Source organism: Solanum stenotomum, chromosome 3, assembly GCF_019186545.1.
Source record: "Solanum stenotomum isolate F172 chromosome 3, ASM1918654v1, whole genome shotgun sequence".
NCBI classification, from domain to species: Eukaryota; Viridiplantae; Streptophyta; class Magnoliopsida; order Solanales; family Solanaceae; genus Solanum; species Solanum stenotomum.
Window position 1 is genome coordinate 12,761,297 of NC_064284.1, and position 22,349 is coordinate 12,783,645.

The window sequence follows — 22,349 nt, forward strand, 5'->3', positions numbered from 1 at the left end:
TAACACCTGGTAGAACAAAGTTTCAACTCTTTTCAGAATGATCAACCCATGATAGCTAGAATCAGTTTCTTCAATTCATATAGCAGCCTGATTTCCTGACTTCTATTTCTGTTCAGCTACTGAGATAAAGAAAACATGCAGTCATTCAAGAACATTTTCAAATTGTCATTTTGAAGAGTGTCAAAAGCTCACTCTAAGTGGCAAGTTAAGCCTCGAATCCAATTCAAGATCATGATACTCACGCAAAAAATTAAGGTGATATCTAAAAGTTAAGACTCAAGAGAAGCTACATAGATAAGAGCTTGTACTTTTATTTTCCTTTTGACTTATTAGCTTTCATTTTTTTATGTAAGGATAGGAGCCGTGATTTGGAGCCTCGATGGAACCTCACTTAACTTCCAACTCATGATCACCTCATCTCCTTGAACTACATGTGACCTGATTCCCTTATAACTCGGGATATGTAGGATGTCCAAATCAAGGACTCGGCCACATTTTCTTCTTTCAAATAAGAGTCCAATCAAAACTTGTCGCATTGTCTACTTCTTTGTCTGAAAACTCTTCGTGTTTCCAGTCAAAAAGAGGCAAACTGTAGATACGTAATTTTTGATCGAATTTAAGGTTTTACACCATTTTTAGTGTTTAAATATTTTTTAAAATTTAAATTAAATAGTTTAATTTTTATCTTATTTTATTAAGTTTATTCTAAATGATTTGAAAGTCACAAAAGTTGAATCACATTTTAAGTCATTTTCAAATTTTTTTAAAAAAGAAATGTAAAGTTACAAAAATATTTTTTTTCTTTTAATTTAAATTTAATAAATAAACTAGTGTTTCTTAATTATATTTTTAATTAACTATTTAACTTAATTTTCTTATAATTATATTAGGTTAAAATAATTAGTTAATATTTTTATTATTATATTTTATATTTTATATTTATATTTATATATACCTATACACTACCCTCACCCCATTACCCCTATTCTCCTCAACCTATACTCAACCCACTCCCACGTACACCCACACACCCCTATCATACATATACTACACTACACCATCCAAAATAAAAGGAAAAAAAATCTGCAGCCAAAGAGACAGACATACGTACAGAAAAAGAGAAAACAAGATCCAAACATTGTAATTTCCTTCCAACTACTACATCACATGGAAACAAAAATACAATACACATCCACACCAAAAATAGATTTGTGTCAATCAAAATTTTGCGGTTCTTATTTCTTCATTTAAGATTCAACTTTACCTTATCTCTTTAAGTTATTTATGGAGTTTGATGTAGTTATGTGATAAGTTTTCTTATAGTTTTGTTTCATTCATAATTTGATTGAAATGAATATTGACCTCTTGAGTTATATTTTTGTTATTTCTTAATGCAAATCTCTAAAAGATGAATAAAATTCTATTATTATGTAAGGATTTTTTTTTGTTGTTGTTATTCAATTTTGTTATGCCTAAGCCACTATTTTTATGGTATTGTTGTAGCTTAATTTTGATGTCAATTATCTATTTTAATTTATGTATTTTTGGATAAATGGGTCATTACCGAATGAACAAACAAATAAGTTATGTCAACTTGAATTTATTCCATTTTAGGTTGGTTGAATCCATGGATATGGTGACTAATTTGATTAAGTGTAAATTTCATATATGACATATATTATAGTAATATTTTCAGGCTATAGCAGTATATTTAGACTTTCAAGATATAGCATTAAAAATTTCAGGTTATAACAAATTCACAAATAAAAGAAATGTTTTTATTAATTCGAAAAAAGTTTTTTAAAAAAATGAAAATTAAAAAAAAAACTGAATTATAGATAATAAAGTAAAAAACTGAAAGTGTGGCCTGTAATTTAATTTGAATTTATTGTAGATAATTAATGATTAGCATGAAATAAGGGATTCAAACAAATTAACAATATTTTTTTATCCTTATCACTCAAAATAAGTTAAGAAAAATTAAAAAATCAGATCATATCATTCTTTTGTAGATAATTAATAAATAGCACGAATTAAGGGATTTAAACTAATTAAGATTATTTAGTATCCTTAATTCACTCAAATCAGTTAAAATCAAATAAAAATTCAGATTTTACCTTCTTCTTTTTTCAACGTTTCTCTCTTCAATTTTCAACAAAAAAATATTCCACATTTGAGTAATTGAAGTTTTTTTCATCTTTGAAAATTCTTGATTTTGTTGTGATGGACAACTACGTATCAGTTTTAATCAAACATGGTGAAAGATGGGATCCTTCAGGTTAATATTTATTATTGTTTAACGTTTGTTTTAGAATGATAGCGAAATGAAACAAAAATGATCAAACTGTCGATTAATTGAAGGTGGAGTCATATTTTGTTAACTGTTGATATCATGTTATGTTTACTGTTGTGAAATGTAAAAAATTTAGTGCTTTTTTGTTTATTTGTTTATTTTTGTCACGACCCAAATTGAGTCATGAGTGGCACCCACACTTAACCTCCTANATTATAAATTTAATGTGATTTTATGAATAAATTTGATAGAATAAATTAAATAAAATTAGTATGAAAGTGTGCTAATTATTCTGTAAAAATAATTTAATTATAATGTTGACGAATTTATGAAAATTTATTTTATTTGATAATGAATTTGATAGTATAAGTCGAATGAATTATGTATGAAAAGTGTGTTAAGAAATATGTAAAAAAAAATATTGGAATTCTTGACGAAGTGTATTACAAGTGTTTTAAATTAGTATTAAATGTGAAATTGTTGAGTTTATATTAGTTTTGTTATTTCTGTATAAAGTTGGGTGACAGTAATTAATTATTTGGGACGAGAAATGTATATAGTTTGAATGAATAATCGTTTTGTATGAAATGTGTATTAAATGAGTATGAAAATGTATAAATTTGGTATGAATGATGATTGTTGTATGAAATGTGTATTAAGTAAATATTAAATGTGAAATATTATGTTTTGTATGAAATTTGTTTTGTAATGTACTGTCTGAATGATATTTGTATGAAAAAATAATGACGAGTGTCTATAATTGTGTTGTTATTATAATGATTTTTATGGATGAAATTTGTATTGTCTTTGAAATGAAAAGTTAATATTATTTAACATATTTCTAATTGATTTGTATAATGTTAGACTAATTTTTTTTTAATGAAACAGAGAATCAAGTTGATTTTCAAATGAAATGAATTATATATGAAAGAGGGTTGCTGATGTGAAATTCAAAAGGTCCAAAGTTACTTGCAGTAGATGTTGTCAAGTTGGCCACAACATGAAGTATGTTCAAATTATCCTGTGCAAAACTAATGATTGTTTATTTGTTTAGACTATATATAATTTTTATTTTATTTTGTCGTTTAGATTAATGTTTTGTTTTGATATGAAACATAATTGATTTGAAGTGCATTATAAACTTATTGTTTAATATACCGTTCATTCTTTATACATTGTTCATTCATTAATCATACAGATTGCATACTGTTAAAAATAAAATTTATTTCAGCTTAATACATAAGATAGTGTAAATATTAGTGATAATTATAAAAGGTAATTATGGTATCCTGATTATTTAATTTAATGTAAGTTTACATGAATATTAATTTGGTTTTCAACTGGTGTCCTACTATAAATAAATTTAAAACAAATTGCAATTAGTGTTTCATTCCCACACTAACTTCAATTAGTGTCATTCACATATTAATCAAAATTTCATACACGTTTTATCCAAACAACGTGTATAAAAATTGATAAATTCATATAATCACACAATTTATACCATTTGTATATCAATATTATATCACAATTCATACAATATCCAACAATAAAATATTAAACTCATAGGCATACACGTATTAATCAGATTTCATACATGTTTCATCCAAAAACATGTTTAGAATATAAAGTAAGCATAATGTGATTTTTTTTAGAAAAAATCAGTAGTTTGACAAATCATACCATTTTCATACCAATTTAATAATTTATACCATAAACACAGTTAATAGACAATCACACCAATGTTAAAACGCAATTCATACCATTTGTATACCATTATTATATCACAATTCATAAAATTTTTAAAATTAAAACATTTAAGCGTAGTCATACACATATTAGTCAGATTTCATCCAATAAATGTACAGTTTGAAAACACACTAATATTTTCAAAATAGTATCTTGAAATTGTAATAGGCCATCAGTAATTCATATGTAAACGGTATCTGCCTGAAAGAAAACATATGATATTATATATCATCAAATACTTAAACACAAAAAAATTGTCCAAAAGTTAAAAAAATAACTTTTTGTTGTTCTTCTTGTTGATGGTTTTGAAGATGCTCCAACTTCTACATTTTTTTTCTTTTTTTCTTTTTGATTTCAGTAACAAAATCAAAATCGGAATCAGAAGGGGTTTCAACAATTTTTCCCTTCGTCTTCTTCCCCTTTTGATTTGCAGGGGTGACCTTTTTTTTTCTTCATTTTTTCTCTCTTTGTCGCTCCTTCAACTTAGATGAACCATCCGTCGCCGGATTTTGAATATTCGCCGGATTTTCAACAATTTCACCCAATCTGGGACTCTTTTGAGGCATTTCAATGGGTTTCTTAGACATAATTTTGTTGGAAAAAAAATTTGGACGAAAGATTGAATGTTGGTGTAGTTGGTTGGTGAGAAAAATGGGAGAGAAGAAGGTGAAAGTGGGGTAATAGCGTGTATAGTTGGATATGTGGGGGGGAAGGGTGGTGGGATTGACTAATGGGAGGTTATGAGTATAACTTTAAATAAGGAAGTGTAATCAATGTAAAATCCATGTAATTGTGTAAGAGATAATTATGGGGGTATTCTTTATTTAAATAATTTAATAATAATATAAAATTACAAAAAATTACTTATTTAATAAAGTAAAATTTAATTAATTTATAAATAATGAGTGATATGTTATAACCCGTAATTAAACTGTTATAAGCAAGAATTTTTTAAAAGTAGATTTAAAACCTGTAATATTGACTCTTAAATATGTCTATGTGGTGATTTTTCCTTTGATTAAAAACAGCATTGATTAATATAAAAATAGAACAAAAAGATTAGTTGTCATGAATTCAAAAAAATTAGAGTACTAGTTTTAATACTAGGTGAGTTTCAGGCTCATTAAAAATATTTGTTTCAATTAAGAATGTGGTTACACATCTTCATTGAGAAATTAAAAAATAAACTCAAAAATGTGGTGACGCACCTTGTCGAATAATATAATTAACTTTCATTGATTTAAAGTAGAGACTTACACACAAATTATTAAGTGCGATGCAAAGAAGACAATTATGCCTCTAAATGTCAAGACCAAGAATGCAGTTACGCATCTAGGTTAAGACCAAAAAAAAGCTCAACAATAAAAAATGCAAACAAATAATGGCATGTAATAATGTATCCCAAAAATAATTTAAGATAACTATAAGTCAATAAAAGCGACCGTGCTAGAATCACGGGAATCGAGGGATGCCTAATATCTTACCCTCGGCCAACAGAATTCCTTACCTGAATTTCTAGTTCGCAGACCAAAATAAATAGTCATTTCCTTCTGATCAAGGATAAAAAAAAAAGGTGACTTGGAACACTATAACTCAATTCCAAGTGGCGACTCTAAAAAAAAATCCCTAATCAATAACGTCACTTAAATTGAAAAAACCCTTAACCTCTAGGCGAAAAAAGGGGTGTGACAGGAATTTATTGATTCTTTCAAAATTATTATTTTTAATTTTGAAGTTATATGAACAGAAGATAAATTAATTGATGATACCTTCAAAAATTTGACTTTTCTTAGAAAAATAATTAATTTTGTTATCACTAACTCAACAAAGTTTAAAAAATAATATGATTCTTTTAAAAAAAAAAATCATAGAACGAATGAAATTTAACTGAAGAAGAAGAAAAGAGGGACACAACTTGACGTGGGTGGGGAAGGATGGGAGTGAGAGGTGAAGAAAAAGAAGAAGAAAGAAGGAAAGAAAATGGAGGGAGGAAGACAACTTGAAGTGAGCGTGGGTGGGGTGGGATGGGATGGAAGGTGAAGTGAAATTTAAGATGAAATCAAAATAAAAGTAATAAAAATAAAAAGATAAGTGTCAAAAACACACATAAACTATTCACTTTATTTTCTTTTCTCTTTAAAAAATAAAAATAAATGTTAATCCTAATATGCATTTGAAAAAATGAATTGAGTATGATGATTCAATTCAGGCCACGTTTTAATCATAACTAAATTAATATACAGTATATTTCCATGTATATTTCCTTTCACAAAAAATTGACAATCTTTCGTTTCTAGCAAATTGTATTCTGAGTGTGTGAAAATTTATAAATTCATTCAATTTGAAATAACTTGTAACATAATATGATGTCTGATAAGAATATTTATATTCAATCATAAAATTATTACGTAAGTAAGGAAGATTATGAAAGATGGCAATTTTCAGATTACTCATTTTATTTTGGAGAAGCAAATAGTGTGGCTAATGCACGCACTAGCCAATACAAGAGTAGTGAAGGAGAAACTTGGAGGTTTTTTCACTTGAAATCGTTTCTTTATCAAAACAAGTTAAAGTTAAACTGAAGAATATATAATCAAGATGCATGGTTTTCCGAATATCAAAATTATAGTTAGGAAAGGACACTTTAATTTCCAGACATGATTCATAGGAGCCTACTGTCACGGACTTAGAGTGTTGGCTAAAGCTCCGTGCGGCCCTTGATAATTTACTCACTACTCTTTCAAGATCTTGTAAACTCAAGGAAGCCTTTAAGACTTGAATCGCTAAGAGAATGCTTTAAGGAAAACTTAGAAAGAACAAAAAGAGAGTTTTGGAAGAAGGCTTTATGTATTGCTTTGGAGAATGCTTTACACTTGAGTGATGCCTTTGCAAATGAGTGGCACCTCTATTTATACTACTTCCTAAGGACTAAAGTGTAATTAATATTTACATGAGAAGTCCCACAAGTATTTACATATTAGCCCCTTTTCTAGAGAATTCTACATAACCTAGAAGTCTCCAAGGCCTTCTTGAAATATCTAAGACATTATAGAGTTCTCTACTTGACTCTAGAAACCTCTATGCCTTCTTGGCTGCAAAAATTTGGCTCGGATAGTGGCGGGACATGACACGCTCCCCCACCTGATGATGCGACGACAGCGGCGCATTGCTGCAGAAAATCCCGGACTTGGTCTTTAAATTGCCACAAGTCTTCATACTTCTCCCATGTGGCTTCCTCCGGAGATTGTTCCTTCTAATGCACAAGGAACATGGCGCTGGCTTGCTGACCCCGCTTCCGTTTGGCATGATAATCTATGATAGCTTCAATCTCCCGGTCATGCGAGGTAGTGACAGTAATGGGGGCCCGGCGGGGTTGGTTCCGGCTAGTGTCTTCTTTGTCCTCATGGTAAGGCTTGAGGACGCTTGCATGAAACACCGGATGGATTTTGAAGTGTGGAGGCAACTCCACCTTGTATGATATCTTGCCCACCTTGGCAACTATCTTGAACGGACCCTCATATTTTCGCACTAAGTTTTGGTGAACGCCCCTTAGTGCCTTGAACTGCCTTGGGTTGAATTTCACCAAGACCATATCGCCTTTCTTATAGTCTGTGGGACGCCTCTTGCGGTCGGCAAACTTTTTCATCTTGCTTGCTGCCTTGTCTAAGTAGGACTTGGCAGTGTCGAGCTGTTCTTCCCATCCTTTGGCAAGATGGTAAGCTCCCAAACTCTTCCCTTCGAAAGCGGCTGGTAAAGAATGTGGAGTTTGGGGCTGTTGGCCCGTCGCCAATTCGAATAGTGTGCGTCCGGTGGATTCACTCCTTTGTAAATTATAAGAAAACTGTGCCATGTCTAGGAGTCTGGCCCAATCCTTCTGATACGCACTAACATAGTGCCTTAAGTAGCACTCCAGCAGGGCGTTGACGCGTTCGGTCTGGCCGTCGGTCTGCGGGTGGAAAATTGTAGAGAAGTGAAGTTTGGTGCCAAGTATCTCGAACAGATCCTTCCAAAAGTTCCCAGTAAAGCGGGGGTCTCGATCGCTAATGATGTGCCTCGGCAGCCCCCAATATTTCACCACGTTCTTGAAGAACAATCGAGCGGCCTCCTTTGCGGTGCATCCGGCTGTGGCGGGTATGAAGGTAGCATACTTTGAGAACCTGTCCACCACGACCATGATAGTTCCGTACCCGTCGGACTTAGGTAGGGAGGTGATGAAGTCCATAGTTACGCTTTCTTATGGATGTTCCACTACGGGTAGTGGTTCCAATTAGCCTCCCGGATGCCTTTGTTCTACTTTGTCTTGTTGGCACCAAGACAAGTCTGCACATAGCACTCGATGTCATCCCGCATGCGTGGCCAGAAATAGATAGCCTCGATCAGCACCCTCGTTCTTCGCTGCCCTGGATGCCCAGCCCACGGTGTGTCGTGGCTTTCTTTGATTATTCGCCGCCTGATAGCCCCGAACTTCGGCACGTAGACCCTTCGACCGGACGTGAGCAAGAGGCCGTCCTCTACCCAAAAGCGCCTAGTCTTACCTTGGGCAGCTAACTCCATCAGCTTCTTGGCCTCGGGATCATATTGCATGCCATCTCGGATTGCATCTTGAATGTCACAATGGGCCGTCGTGATGGCAACAAGTTTGGCCTTCCTGCTTAGCGCATCGGCCACAAGATTGCCTCTTCCTGGTTTATACTCCAAGACGTAGTCGAACTCGGCTAGAAAGTCCTGCCATCTAGCTTGTTTTGGGGTGATCTTTTTCTGTGATTGAAAGTAGCTAGTGGCTACGTTGTCTGTCTTGACCACGAACTTGGAGCCTAACAAGTAGTGTCTCCATGTGCGCAGGCAATGCACTATGGCCGTCATTTCCTTTTCCTGCACCGTGTAGCACCGCTCGGTCTCGTTCAGCTTGCGACTCTCGAAAGCTATGAGGTGTCTTTCTTGCATTAAGACTTCCCCAATGGCGAAGTCTGAGGCATCCGTGTGTACTTTGAAGGTCTTTGAAAAGTTGGGCAGCATCAAGACCGGCTCTTCCGTTATTGCGGCCTTGAGACCTTCGAACGCTTGCTTGCACTCTGTGCTCCACACCCACAGCTTGTTTTTCTTTAATAACTCAGTTAGCGGAGCGGCCTTTGCGGAGTACCCCTTTATGAACCTGCGGTAATAATTCGCAAGTCCAAGAAACGATCGTAGCTCGGTCACGTTGGTGGGCACCTCCCATTCTTGGATTGCTCGTACTTTGGTGTCGTCCATCCTTAGTTCACCTTAGCGGATGATATGCCCCAAGAAATGCACTTCATGTTGGGCGAACTCGCATTTCTCCCGCTTAACATAAAGCTGGTTTTCTCTTAAGACTTGGAAGACTTTCCTTAAATGCTCTATGTGCTCCTCCAAGGTGTTGCTGTAGATGACTATGTCGTCCAAGTACACCACTACGAACTGATCTAGGTAGGGCTGAAAGATCCTGTTCATCAGCGTGCAGAATGTGGCGGGTGCGTTGGTTAGGCCAAAAGGCATCACCAACCACTCGTATGCTCCATATCTGGTTACGCACGTTGTCTTTGGCTCGTCTCCTTCTGCGATGCGTACTTGGTAGTACCCTTTTCGGAGGTCCATCTTTGTGAAGTACTTGGCCTGTCCAAGTCTGTCAAATAAATCTGCGATAAGCGGGATATGATATTTGTTCTTAATCGTTACCTTGTTAAGCGCCCGGTAGTCGATGCATAAGCGCAAGGATCCGTCCTTCTTTTTCTGGAATAATACTGGCGCGCCATAAGGTGCCTTAGATGGACGAATGTGACCGGCTTCGAGGAGCTCTTTCAACTGTTTCCTTAGCTCCTCTAACTCGGGTGGAGCCATGCGGTAAGAGGCATGTGCAGGTGGCTTAGCTCCAACCTCCAGCTCTATCTTGTGGTCTACCTCGCGCCTCAGAGGTAGGGTCTTTGGCAGCTCGGCCGGCATCACGTCCTTGTTTTCAAGGACCTTCTCTACGATCCGTGGCAAGGATTTCTTATCACCATTGTCTTTCCTTGAACTTGCAATGGTGGCCAAGAACGTCGGGTCTCCTTTCTTTAGGCCCTTTACAATCTGCATGGCTGATAGAAGGGCGTGTCCTTCCTTCTTTGGCACCTTGACTAGGGGTACCATGCATGACCCTTCCCGCTCCAGGACCATGAGTCGTTGGAGTTGGGGGTCAATCATCGTGTGGCACCGCTGGAAGAACTCTTGCCCAAGAATAATGTCAAAGATTTCTAAAGGAGCGACGGTAAAGTTTATCTTACCTTACCAACTTCCCAACGTGATGCTCACTCCTTGGACGATTCCGCACACGGGGGTCGGTGGTGCATTGACCGTCTTGAGGCGGGTGTTGCTTGGAACATAGTTCAGTCCTAACCTCTCTGCTGCCGTCTTGGTCATGATGTTTGCTTCTGCCCCGGTGTCCACCATGGCACGAACGTCCATTAATGGAGATGTCTACATACTGCGTGTTGAAGTCTCCTGGCTTCTCTATCTGCTTGGCTATTGCCCCGCATAGTCCAACCATGCCCAACTGCGTCGTGCCCGCGTCTTGCCCTTGCTCCTGTGCGTCCTTCTCCTTCCGTTCGCGTAGGATGGCACCAAGGTTCTTCATCTCCGGGCACCTGGCATAGCCGTGTGGTCCTCCGCATATGTAGCAACCATCTCCCTTAGTGGTTTGCGCCTTCTTCTCCGTGTAGTCTGGCGCACGAACCGTCTGCTGTCTTGCTTGTGGGGGTCGTGCTGCTTGGGGTGTGCCTGCTGCTCCTTGCCTCGGCCACGGTCTCCCCCACCTTTGGCATGACTGCTCCTTGCATCCTTGCCCTTTGCCTTGTCATGCCGATCATGCTTGAAATCTGTCAAAGACTCGGCCTGTGTGATGGCTTCGTCTATGGTCTTGACCTGTCACCGCTCTAACTCCGTTTTGGCCCAATTCTGCAACTCGTCCATGAAGTGGAACAGCATGTCTTCGTCCGTGAGGTTGGGAATCTGAAGCGTTAGAGTTGTGAATTCTTTCACGTACGCCCGAATGCTTCCTGTTTGCTTCAGCTCCTTGAACTTTCGCTTAACCTCGTATATGACGTTATTAGGGAAGAAGACTTTCTTGAATTCTTTGCGGAATTGCTCTCACGTGTTGATGGTGCATGTCCCCTTCCCTATCTCGGCTTCTTTGCGCCTCCACCACAACATGGCCATCTCTGAAAGATACAACACGGCAGTGTTGATCTTGGTCTCGTCACTCTTCACCCGGCTACACTTGAAGTAATTCTCCAAGTGCCACAAGAAATTCTCCACCTCTTGAGCATCGCGGATGCCTTTAAACATAGGTGGTTTGGGAGCCTCGACCCTGGCCTCCCTATCACGGTCGGGTGATGCCGATCCTCCAGCTTTCATGCCCTCCTTGAATGTCTTCATTTCGGCCTTCATGGTTTCGATTGTGTTTAATGCCTCCATGAGCCGGCACTCCAAGGAAGTGATGGCCTCCTTCATCTCAAACTCGGCCCACTGACGTCCCTCCAACTCCTTACGGATGTTTTCGGTCTCCTCAAGGGTGATGCCTTTGCAAATGAGTGGCACCTCTATTTATACTACTTCCTAAGGACTAAAGTGTAATTAATATTTACATGAGAAGTCCCTTAAGTATTTACATATTAGCCCCTTTTCTAGAGAATTCTACATAACCTAAAAGTCTCCAAGGCCTTCTTGAAATATCTAAGACATTCTAGAGTTCTCTACTTGAGTCTAGAAACCTTTATGCCTTCTTGGCTGCAAAAATTTGGCTCGGATAGTGGCGGGACATGACACTACTCTATATACGTGTAATTATTATCATCTTATTATAGATAGGGATATCTTATATAACCTTTTTACAAGGATGAAATTTTCATTGTCATTATTCCACATAGAGGAAACGATCATATTCCACCTTGTGTAAAGCTTTTTACTTAAGATATGAACTGGTAAGGATCTACCTAGCTAATCCCAAAGGTAATTTATTTAAAAAGTAAATAAATTTAGGCATCTGATTCGTTAAAAAATTATAAAGACACATGTAATTCATTAATTAAGGATAAGACCAAAGGAGATCACCATTAGAGAGGAGCCAAGTCCTCAATTATGGATGATCTTTTTCTCTTATTCAAATAATAAGTAGTTACACATAACACACTACTTTGATGCCCACATTATAGTGATTAGCATGTCATTGTGTGCATGTTTTTATTTCATACATTAATTAAAAACTACAACGTAACACATATTATTGATGATTCGTTATGTTGTAGATATATAGCTCTGAGGCTCCCAGTACAAATTAAAGATCCATCATGTTCATAGAGTTTGCAATCATCTCATGCGGTGCAACAATTAACACAAACTTGATAAAGTTTGGCCAATCCAGAAGATGGACAAGTCATGTATCTCTAGAGTCACACTCCAGGGTACATGTTGTAACACCCCATAAATTTTTTTCGAACTAAGACTCGAACCGTTCTTCGTAGGGAGTGAAATTTTACCAAGGAATTAAAAATTTCTTTAAGTATTAAGGTCAGGTCACTAGATGTAGCACCTTGAGTTCCAAAAAGAATTAAATTAGAAATAGCAAAATCTGAAATTTTGCAAGTTATGCTTAAGTATGAGTTTTGGGTCGACTTCAAACGACCATAACTCCTAGCTTAGGATGAGTTAGGTGTGCTACCAGATACCTTAGGAAAGAAATTTGAATTATCTTTCCAACGCCACCTAGTTTTCTCAGTTTCGAGTTTGTATGAGTGAGATATGGCCTTTTGAAGTTAGGTTGTCTAGTTAATGAAAGTCAAAACCGGGTTTTAGAGGGCTATTTTGGTCTTTTCCTTACTCAATCAGATTTAATTTGTTTTTAGTAATATTTTAATGGTCTAATCCTATTATGTTCAATTTTATAATCCTAGTTTACGTCTGGGGATTTAGTTGAGAGTTCAAGAAGAGAAAAGAAGAAGAGAAAAGAGAAAGGACCAAACCTTCGTCGAAATTCTTGAGAGTTCTTGCGGATTGTCGCCATGGGTTTGATCCCTAAGAGGTATGTAAGCTTCCATAGTGTTGGGTTTGTTCAGCTTTATAGTGTTGGTTTGTTCACCCACACGCCAAACATGTTATTTTCAGCGCAAATTTCATTCTTAAAGTTGAAAGATTTGAGTTATTAATAGGTGTTCTTGTAGTTCATTCTAAATCTTGTTGTGTTGGGTTTTGGATGATTTCTTGAGATCAAAGTGAGTGTTTTAAGGGATGTATTGAGTAGATTAGAGTGTATTGATGTTAAGTAATCAATTCTAAGTGATTGGGGAAGAAACCATTCGATTCTAGGCGAAATAGGGTGAGAAAATGAGAAAATAAACTTGTTGAATTTTCTGGGTTGAGGCCAGGCGCGATGCGCCTGCCAGAGAGCCCCAAACCCACCTCTGAAGTTTAGGGGCAGGCACCTCGCACCACCCATAGCGCCAGGGTCGCCTGTCCCATCCAGTTTGTCGTCGGTTGCCCCGTTTAAGTTCGTTTAAAGTGACCTTCACTCTTTTTCAATTCTAACTACTCTAAGATACTTCTAAACACCTAAAATCATTCCTAACATGATCATAACCTTGAATTCATAAATCAAATTCAAGGTAGAGTTGAGAGTCAAGTTTGAGAGTTCTTTCAAACCTTTTGATAAGGTCCCTTAAGTTCTTTTTGAGGAGTCTTCTACAATTATTAGTAACTTGTTTCAAGACTCGAGCAAGTGAGTATGAGGATGAGAAGAATGCATTCATGAATCTACTTTGTCATCATGAGATCCTTCATATCATGAACCAAAACTCTTGAATTCATAATTCACATTCAAGAAAGAGTTAAGAGTAGAGTTCAAGAAAGCCTTTAAGTTCAATTGTGAATCCTTTGAGATCAACTATCGATTTGAACTAAGTTTTGAGGAAGTAATTCAGAGAATGAGAAGAGTTGTATCATGAGTTCCATAATGTCATGTAGACCTACGAGTCAAGTCGTTTATGCCATTAAATTCCACATGAACATCAGAAGTTGAGTATCTATGAGAAGAGAAATATCTTCAGATCCTACGTCTTAAGTATTGAGTTTCTAACCCATTTGAGATTACATTCCTAATCATGAGACTATTATCTATTATCCATGAAGTCCATGAGTTGAGTTGTTCACTCCCATAATTCCGCATGAATATTATAAGTCGAGCAGTCTTGAAATGAGAAGTATTTTTGAGTCCTTGAATTGAGTAGTTCATGCTCATAAATTCCGCATGAACCCTATAAGTCGAACAATCTTGAGATGGAAAGTATCTTTGAGTCCTTGAGTTGAGTAGTTCACGCTCATAATTTCGCATGAACCCTCTGAGTTGAGCATTCTTGAAATTAGTAGTATCATTGAAGTTCTTGAGTTCCAAGTATTGAGTTCTATCTATGGTTATTGAAAACCTTGCATTGAGTCGTTCATGTCCATAATTCGGCATGAACCATATTTTAAGAAGCCTTTTACAAACGTTTTACTTTTGTTTTAAGACTTAAGTTTTGAGTTAAGCAGAGAGTAGAGAGTAGAGAGTAGAGAGTAAAGAGTAAAGAGTAAAGAGTAAAGAGTAAAGAGATGAGTTCATTTCTTCAAAAAGTATATGGGGACTAATTATTTCCAAGGAGATTTAAAATGTTTTCACATTTAAATAAGAATGGAAACTAAGATTTCCAAAGAGCCTTCGGGTTAGTTTTCAGAAAAGAGTAATCGCTTTCTAAATGAAGCAAGAGAGGAAACTGAGATTTCCAAGATAGCCTTTGAGCTATGTTTTGAGCACTAATCTCAAATCACAGAGGAAATATGTTTTAAAAACATAAGAGCCAGTACATTTTTTGGAGTAGTATTGAGCACCGAATTGGGGGAGCGTTCAAAGAACCCACAGCCCCCATAGAACCATGTCGCCATCATGGGTAGAAGAGGTTCATACTTTTTAGATGAATCCTTTTCAAATTAAACTAGTGAATCCATTAGGCAGTTCAGGTTCTATACCTTTGGCCGGGTATAGGATGCTCTGGCAGCGTGAGGTTGATCGTTGTATCATCATTATAGCTCTTATGTGATGGTTGTCGGTTAGAGAAACTCCCACAGAAGTTATTTATTTTTATATACATCAGTTTATTGTATTTTTACATACATTTTAGAGTTATGTTGTATCTTGCATACACACAGAGTTGACAACATGTTTTTAAACAGTTTGTTCTTTATATTGCACTTGTTTTAAATTGTTTTACATTGAAATGAGATCAGTTAAGTATTCATGAGTTGAGTATTTCAAGTCGAGTACCATATCTTTGAAGTCGAGTATCTAATCTCTGAGTTGAGTATCTTATCCTTGAGTACTTCTGAGTTGAGTAAGTTTGAATAGTTTTGAGTATCCTTGAGTATTCCTTGAGTTGAGTAAGTTTGAGAAGAGATAAGTATGTTTCCTTTTTATTAAGTTTCAAGCTTATGTTTATGTTTTAGAATTCCTCTTACATGCTCGTACATTCCACGTACTGAGCCATTTGGCCTACATCTTCTCATGATGCAGACACAGGTATTCAGGATCATCAACAGGAGATTCGTTGACACATCCAAGAATTCGAGTTAGCTATGGTGAGCCTTCTTGTTTCCGAAGAATTTCATTTACCTTTCAGTTATATCAGTTGTTAGGAGGTCGTGGGTCTTGTCCCGATTTCCATCTTTATCAGTTAGAAGCTTCACAGATAGACAATAGAGTTTCAAAAGTCTTTTCATTTATTTTGTTAAGTGTTTTGAAGACTAAAGATGCCTTTTTATGGCGAGTTGTATATATTTTATTATACAGAGTTTTCTTTTGAGTTAAAGATTTGTAAAGTTGAGTTCATGAATTTTAATTTCAATTTTAAGCTTTTGCATGCTTAAGTTAGTCTTCCGTTTGTAGTCAGTCAGGATGAGGGTTCGCTTGGGGACCAGCAATGGTTCTTGAGTACCGGCCACATCCAAGGTGTAGACTCGGGTCGTGACACATGCCTTGGGTTCAATCTATACTCTTTCCTTCACAAACAAACTTGCCGTCTTTACCAAAATAGTAGCAACCTTTGTACCCCGTGCAACATGTGGTGCATCCCGTGGGTTTAATTATAGTCGGTCCTTCTAAACTGAGGCATTTTGAAAAAGAAATATACGGATCACAATTTCGGGGGCAAGCTTTTGGGTTTCTTGGGTCATATTGTCCTTTGCATATGAAAGTCCCAATAGCACTATAATAATTGCAACCTAGATAACCTGCACAACAATTGGTGCATATGGGATTTTCCGAACTTCCTTCTGAACGTGGGCATATCCCATAGCCAAGATTACTGTTTTATTCGAAAAGGTAAATAAAAGAAAAAATGACTAGTTTTCGAAAAATCGATTAAACTTATGGTTTAAGAGAAATCGAATTTCCAAAAAAACAGAGTCGCCACTTAATTTTTTTTAGTAAAAATCAAGAAAAAAGTGTAAAGTTTTCAAAAGATTTAAACAGATAAAATCAGTTGAAAATAAAAGGGTTCGAAGTTCAATGTACATTCCGAGAAGGTGCTAGGCCCTCGGAATGCCCGCTAACTTGCGGTTGACCGGCGATTTGACTAAAAATGACTTTGACTAATTTTGAAATTCTAACTAAGTAAAAGAACTCACAATGACCTTGGTTAATTTTTGAAATTTTAACTACGTAAAAGAACTCATAACGACTTTGATTAATTTTTAAAATTTTAACTAAGTAAGAAAAAACCTCATTTGTTTTAAACTTATTTATTTATTATTATTATTATTATTATTATTATTATTATTATTATTATTATATATTTAAAGGGAGATGAACTATTAAGTGATAAGTAAAAAATATGAATATATTTAAATTAAGCGTGAGAAAAGAAGAAATGATTTCTCTTGGGGGATTTAATTAAATAATAACCAAACACGAAAGAGCTAGTCAACACAACAAAAAATAAATATAAGGGAGAGAATGTCAAATTTGGGCCTTTGGCCCAAATTCATGAACCTGTCCTAAATACTAATACCCAAAACGTAAGTTTAGGCCTATTTAATTCAAATACCAGCTGCTGGACCATTCCTTTGGACCTTTTGGGCCCATTTTCGCTTGAACCTGTTGTTGAAATTTCTTTGGGGTCTTTAGGCCCATTTTGCCTTTGAAAATCTGTTGTAATTTCAAATTTGGGCCTTGTTTCAGCATTTTTGTAGAATCTGTATATTGCCATTTTTGAACCTGTAATGCATTTTGACTGTATTCCAATTTCATGCTGGCTGACTCGAGGAAGAGAGGATATCGGGCCTTGATGGCCCCTTAGTAATGCAAGGGTAAAGGCCTAAGTCCCAAAAGACTCGCTAATAGATCACATGCATCAGAAAACAAAAGGAATGCGTAAGTACCATTAATTGACAATTTAATACGAAGAAGAGACCTCGAATAAAAAATGGCTCAACACAATAAGATCTCAAACAGCTCATGCTTCCAGGGGAAAAGACAAATCAACCAATGAAACCAAATATGATAAGGATAGGTTACTTTGAGCATGATAATTAACATATAGTGACAAGACACTAAAATGACTATACAATGGTACGATTATCTAGAAAACTTCGAACTTACGCCAACAAATAAGCAAATCGAAACTACTAAGATTTTAATGAACAACATTAAACAAACTCTAAAGCGACTAGGAAGAGAATTTGCATAAAGACGAACAATTCCAATCCTATTCTCCGACAAGAAATAACAGAAACAAAATACAAAGACCAACCTATGCTAGCGTCATACATTATTCAAGTAATAGCTTGGGGAATAAAGTTTTTTTTTTTTTTTAAAACCTATGAAGACTAAGACCAAAAAATGACAAAGAGATGCTTTCACATAACGGGTAATTCTTATAAAAATAATCAAAACCATCAGTCACTTGATCCGATTTGATTTGCGAAAGAAAAAAAAAAGTAATCGCTTGAGCTAATTTAAACATGAGAGTTGGAGGGAAGAAGTAACACGACAAGAAGCAAACACAAGTTAAAACCAAACAAGTTAGAGAGCCAGGTCGCAAGACCCGAGACTAGTGACCTAAAGAATTTCATCTTCTGAAGTCAAATTCAAAGCTAAAAAAAAGGATTCATATTCTTTGTAACCCAACAAGTAACCCACAAAAAGATCTCAACTATGACTTTGCATTTTAACTAAAAATTAGAATTTTAAACCATATAAATGATAGCTCTCCTAACTGAAGTGTATAAATAGCTACAGTAACAGAAGATATACAACAATAATAAAAAATAAAAAATAAAAACTGATCCAGAGCCTAATTTCAAGAAAACTGGGAAAAAACTCATCCGAGATTTGGAAGAAAAAAAACACATACTTCCTGGAAACAACGCATTTAAGCTAACCACGGGTGACCTCTAAAGAATAGGAAATAAAATCGGATAGGCAAGAATAGTAGAAGAAACAGAACATGGATCTCGTATCGAAGAAAGAAATCTGCAAACACAAGAATACCTCAACATCTTGGCACGAAATGAATCTGGATATATACCGATATGGATGAAAAAAACTAACTAAAATGAGTTTCAGGAAATGAAAACAAGAGCAATGGAGTTTAACACTTAATCAGAACATGAGCATGAGCACAAATAGAGAAGAACAAACAATGAAGAAACAACACAGACTTAAGACGAGCAAAACAGTCACAAATTTAAGAAGAGTACGGGCAAAGATACGAGCTCAAATGATCATTAGGCCATCTTGAAAACGGACACACGATCACTCATTTCAGAAAATAAGATGAAGGGAATAACATCATACTAAACACATCACGCAGGCTCATATTAGAATCCTCATATTAGACTCTACAAAGACTACATCAAACCAACACAACGAACTTAAAGCGAAACAAAGGGACTACGAGTTGTTCACCTTATTGCGGGCCGCAGAACTAGGACGGGACGGGACGGGCTGGAGCGTTCTGTTTTACCACCAGCAACTCAGAGAATTCCGGCGGGCAGCAAGAGGGTAGGGTTCAGAAGAAGAAGAAGCTGGAAGACGAGATTCTCTTTAGAATACCTGGCGATTTTTGTATCTATTTTAGGTTTCAAAGATATTTATGTATTCACTGTCTCCTATCCTTTCCCTTGACTCAAAATTTTCCGATTGAAAAAATCTCCTCCTTCAAAAATCCCCCCCCTCCTCTTCAGCTAACAAAAGCAATTATATATAGAAGGGAATCACTACGGTTTCGAGTTTGGGAGGGAAGAGGCTGAAAAAAATCCCAGATAGGCAAGGGACCATTTCGAAATTTGAACTCCAAAACTTTCACCATTCGGGGTAAACATCTTTTCTTTGCAATTTCGCTCCGGATTGATTCACCCGTCCCACAGCCCCAAGGACGAAGCAGCAGCTGAAATCGCGAAAAAGCTGTACAAGATCGTACCAGCCTGAGGAAGAAGACGTTGGGATTTTGCTTTCCGTCTATCGTCGTTGCTGCCGTGAAGACGTCGCTGTGGCTTCTGTGAACTCGCTGTTGCGTGTTCTCGCGTGAGGCGCATACAAGGGTCGGCTGGTCGTCCACGCATTGCTGGAATTTTTGGGTTGGGTCTCTGAGTGTCGTTTCTGGTTTGCAGCGCTGGCTGCTGTTCTGGAAGAAGAAAAATACGGGTCTGGGTCATTTGTTTTTGGTATTATTTGGAATTGAAAGAGGCTGGGTTGGTTAGAATTAGAATAGGAAATTAAGTGGGCTGGAAAAATGGAATGGGCTGATGGGTCGACTGACCCAATTTTGGTCGAAAAATTGAATTAAGGTGAGGTTAAAATTGGCTAGAATTGTAATATAAAATGACTAAATGGATTGCAATTATGGCCATATAAAATTTAAAATATAGCCGAATTGAGTTAATTTAGTGTATCCGGCTAGAATTTAAACACGATGAATTAAATTAATTAATTAACGGGCTTCTTAATCTTAACGAGATAAAAGTAACTAATTCGGGAATATTAACTAATATTAAGTGAGCTAATTATCAAAACATTTTAAACAAGTAAAATCCCCTTCTTTTTTTGTGATTTTTGAATGCTCGTAAGAAATGTAACAATTACATACAAAATTTATATAAAAATATTATATTGTTTAAAAAATTATAAAAATGACTAAAATTGCCTTAAAACTTAGAAAATAATTTATTTGTCTTTTTGAGTTTTGTAAAACTAATTATTCCAAATCATTGAAAATTAAGAAGCTCGAAAATTAATTTTATCGGGTAGGATCAAAATTAGATGTCAACAATTACTACATTCTTTAGTACAAACCCTGGCATCAACATGTTCCACTGCACTTACAAGTAACAATAATCCTACAACAAATATAATAAGGAGAAAGGGAAATGAAAAAACATACTAACACTTATTGTTTATGCCTAAAAAAAGAAACTAAAGAGAAGAAAAGAGAAAGGGAAATCTTACCAAGGAAACAAACTTGTTTGTGAACAGCCATATTATGGATTCTTTTTACCTTGTTTAATTTTCTTTTCTTTTGTTTGGGTTGAGGAGTGTCTATCCTCCTTCACCTATTTATTATATCAAACGAGTGATAAAAAACGTAGCTACTAAAACGTTTTTATATATATTATAAAGAAGAAAAAGATGTGCCTGTTAGTGTAATTAGTTTGGCTAGTGCCATATTATTCTTTTTCTTTCTTTATTAGAAAGCTTAACTTTCCTAAGTGGCTATCTTTAATTTTTTGTTTTTGAAATATTTGTCATTTAGCAACAATTTTCTTCTCCACAATTGCATATATCGCTTTAGTGGAAAATAACAATTTTAGTCCATGTATTATAGGTTTATTTTCATTTTGATCCCTGTTATATGAATCGAGTACTAAGCATCATTACTGGAATATTATATCTAATTAAAAGACAATAATGGATCTATCTGTAAGTACAAATAAAACATGCTAACCATCTAACATGATTAATTGTTACTCCCTCCATCTTTAGTTACATGGCTGAATTTTATTTTTAGTCATCTATCTAAAATTAAATATTACTACTCACTTTTTATATTCAAATATACCAATTTTTTAATTTTTTTTTTTTGAGTCTTTTTTTAAAGTTAAAAGAATATTTTTGGGCTTTTTCTCAGAAAGGAAATGCAAACAATTAAACCATATATAAGTAACTTTTTATCTGTTTACAAGAGAGAAAATTAACGTACTATCATTCATAGCAATATTTATATTTAATGCTCCATATGTAAGTGATTTTTTGTCTAAATAAATGGTAGAACAAATTACTAATTACTAACTAGGTTGAAAGAAAATAAAGAGATGAGATAATAGTGGGACTTACATATATGATGAAAGTTGCACTAGCCATGTTTTTCATCTATTGGTATTCAAAGTTAACAATTTTTAAAATCAATGAATTATCAAATTTCTTCGAAGGTATAGTGATAGGAGCAATAATTAAGTAACTAATTATCTCAAATTAACTTTATGTGATCAAAAGAAAGAGTAAACATCTACGTTTTGTTAATTGCTTTACTAATTAGTCCTATTTCCTGTCTTTTTCCTATCTTTAATTATGCAAATCATGTTTTATGACTATTCTCATGCACTAAATATTTTGTTAATTGATATAGTAAAACTTTATTTGTGGCACATATAAACAAATCATGTTATGTGACTATTTTTCTACGTTAAATATTTTATTTGTTGATATGGTAAAATATTATTTTAGCACACATAAATCATGTTCTGTGACTATGTTCCTACGTGGAACGATAAAGTTAATTACATATTAGGGGGGTACTCCCTCTAATTCAATATAAATAAATTATTGACACTATTTTATATAGATAAATTAATATTTTGTTAATGACTTTAAGTATTTTTTTACGGGTGTCACGCTTTAACAATCTATTTATATTATACTGAGAAGAACTTAAAATGCTTTTTAACTATTTTAATTGGTACAAAATCACCCTCCATCCATCTTTGGGCTTCAAAATACCCCTAACGTTGACTTTTTGTCTCAAAAATACCTTTATGTCTAACAGATCAAACTCATTAGGTGGATGAAGGGTAATATTGTACCAAACCTCATAGTTTAAGAGTATTTTAGTCCCTTTTACGTTAAAATGATTTGATATTACTTAATAAATAAACTCACATGATTGACTCGATTTTAAATTTCATAGTAAATTAAAAATAAAATTAAAAAAAGTTAGGCATCTACTCTCTACACTCCCCC

General features: G+C 35.3%; 1 protein-coding gene across 2 annotated transcripts in view; it reads right to left on the reverse strand.

Moving 5' to 3' along the window:
• Positions 1-20,631, reverse strand: part of LOC125858234 (proteinase inhibitor type-2-like) — a 219,950-nt gene extending 199,319 nt beyond the window's left edge. For both annotated transcript variants that reach the window (XM_049537946.1, XM_049537947.1), the window contains exon 1: positions 20,611-20,631. The gene's annotated coding sequence lies outside the window, so the exon portion shown is untranslated. The remainder of the gene's footprint in view (positions 1-20,610) is intronic.
• Between the last annotated feature and the right edge of the window lie 1,718 nt (positions 20,632-22,349).